The 2,858-nt window shown below is 40.7% G+C and overlaps 1 pseudogene; it reads left to right on the top strand.

The window, feature by feature from the left end:
* Window positions 1-641: 641 nt before the first annotated feature.
* On the top strand, window positions 642-1,540 carry LOC120616915 (60S acidic ribosomal protein P0-like; annotated as a pseudogene).
* Window positions 1,541-2,858: the final 1,318 nt, after the last annotated feature.

Raw genomic sequence — 2,858 nt, 5'->3', positions numbered from 1 at the left:
TGGTGAACACACAATGCAATATGCAATATAATGTATTACTGAATTGTTCACTTGAAACCTATATGATTTTGTTAACCAATGTCACTCCAATAAATTTAACTTAAAAAAATAAAAATAATAATAAAATTTTAAAAACATACACTCACATATTGCTACAGAACATGAATAAATTATTTCCAGGGTTACATGCAGCCTAAGAATGGATTAGGAAACCATCCATTCACCATTCTCTCCCAAGCTGAAACATTCCATCTTTCAGCTTTTGAGTGAGACAAGCCCATCAACATCACAATTGCAGGGTGCTAGGAGGTGTCCTAGGGAGAAATCTCCCCATAACGTCTGAACATATTTGGCAAAGTCATCAAATGCTTGCCATGTGCAATGACCTATGCCTTTTAGTCAGGATGCTCTAATTCATTAGAAATAAGGAATAAGAACAAAACCAATGAATATCTTATCTATGCATCAATCCATTTACTTTCTGGCCAGAAATAATTTTTTGTTAAATATTACAAAAATATGATTCCCGTTGCTAATAGGAAATATATTATTTAGAATGTTAATTCCTCCTCTCATCAGGCATTTTCATTAGAGTAATGTCTTTAAACCCTGTATGGCAATCCTGGAGACGCACAACCATGATGCCCAAGGAAAACAGGGTGACCTGGAGGTCCAATATCTTCCTTAAGATCATCCAACTTTTGGATGATTATTCAAAACACTTCACTGTGGAGCACTGGGGGTTCCAATTAGATGCAGCAGGTCCACATGTCCCTGCATGGGAAGGCTGTGGTCCTAATGGGCAAGAACCATGATGTGCAAGGCCATTTGAAGCCACCTGGAAAATAATCCAGCTCTGGAGAAACTGTTACCTCATATCCAGAGGAATGTCGGTTTTCTGTAAAGCAAGGAGGACCTCACTGAGATCAGGGACAAGCCGGCCATTAAGGTGCTAGCTGCCGCTCATGCTGGTGCCATTGTGTCAGGTGCACTGGTCTGTGTCCCAAGAAGATCTCTAGCAGTGAAGGCATCTCCACTAAAATCTCTGGGGACACCACTGAAGCCTGAGTGATGTGCCCCCGATTAAGATTGGAGACAAAGTGGGAGCCAGCAAGGCCACACTGCTGAACATCAATCCTCTGTCTTTTGAGCCGATCATCCAGCAGGTATTTGACAACAGCGGCATCTATAGCCAGAAGTGCTTGACATTCCAGAGGAGTCTCTGTGTCCTCGCTTCCTGCAATGTGTCCACAGTGTCTCCAGGGCATGTCTGCAGATTGGTTACCCACCTGTTGCACCAGTATCCTATTCTATTATCAATGGACACAAGTGAGTCCTGGCTTTGTCTGTGGAGACTGACCACACCTTCCCACCTGCTGAAAAGGTGAAGGCTTCTTTGGCTGATCCATCTACATTTGTGGCTGCTGCCCTTGTGATTATTGCCACCACCGTTGTTCCTGATGCTTCCAAAACCCCAGCCAAGGTGGAGACAAAGAAAAAGTTACAAGAGTCAGACAAGGGCATGAATTATGGTCTCTAACAAATCACCAAAATCCAGTTTTATTTGTGAAACAAGGATAGAGTTTTATTTCTCTTAAAGTTAGTAAAAACACTAACAAATGTTTTTATTTAAAATTGTGATAAATCCTTCAAGTTTTTCTGAAATCACTTGAGTGTGCAGGGCACCACCATTAAATGGCTAGTAGATGAAAAAGAAAAAAAAAACCAATATCCCAGGAATCTCCTTAGCTGCTTCTTTGAACATCTTGAAGGAGTCAGCAGAGTTGAGGGACTTGTCCCTTGGCTTCTGTCATCTTCTAGGCCTGAGGGGAGGCAGGGTCAGGAGGAAGCTAAGACTGTCGTGGTCTTTTTACCTTTTCTGCCACTCCATTTGTCCCCTGTCTGCAAGTCTGAACGGAAATATCCAAACACTTAGGGTCCAGATAGTGAATTTCCAACCAAATGTGAAGCAGATTAGTCATTAATTAAAGGACTGAAAAACAATAGCAGCTCTCAGCCAAGGAAAAAGTTCTCTACTCCATGACTGTGAGCCCCAGGGAGACAGGAAGCTTTTTTACTGATCTACAGGCTTTCTAGTATCTCCTGGTTTCTTAATTTTTTTTTACCTTCAACTCTGTAGAAATTTATTTTCTAACACAATCCAATACATGTGCATATATACACACATATATAACAGAACAAAAGTTTCTCGAATCAATACTTACCTTTTGAAATGTACTCTATTTTCTCTTCTTTTATTTTTTATTCTGCTATATTCTACTTCACATTTTAATGTTACTCAAATGCAGAACAGATCAGGAGTATGAACAGGATGTGCGAGGGGAAGAGAGAGTGACTATAAAGGGGTAACATCGACTTTCATGGTGAGGGGGAGCTCTGTATCTTGATGATGGTGGGGGAGGTTATACAAATCTACACATGTGGTAGAATTATACACACATAATGGTGTGCCTGGAAAAGCTGGTGAAATCTGAGCAAGGTCACTCATCTATAGTAGTTAAGTGTATTGTGCCAATGTCAATTTCCTGGTTTTGCTAAGGTACAATAGTCATGTAAGATGTTGCCATTGGGGGAACCTGGGTGATGGGTACATGGAACTTCTCTGAACTGTTTGCAACTTCTTGTGCCTTCTAATTATTTTAAAACAAAAATTTTCTTGAATGTTCCTTAAGACCTATTAAATTGGTATCATGAGATCACAACCCATAGTTTAAAAATTAAGCCCTATTTCACCTAGAGCGGGCACTGGATCAGCCAGCAGTTTGGTTCCATGAACTGATTTGTCTGAAGAGATACATCGGCCTGTGCAGACCTATATTTGAGCTGGCTGGAACTCT

This window comes from Pteropus medius, unplaced genomic scaffold (assembly GCF_902729225.1).
Source record: "Pteropus medius unplaced genomic scaffold, Ma_sr-lr_union100, whole genome shotgun sequence".
Classification (NCBI taxonomy): Eukaryota; Metazoa; Chordata; class Mammalia; order Chiroptera; family Pteropodidae; genus Pteropus; species Pteropus medius.
This window is presented reverse-complemented; position numbering and strand designations above follow the sequence as displayed.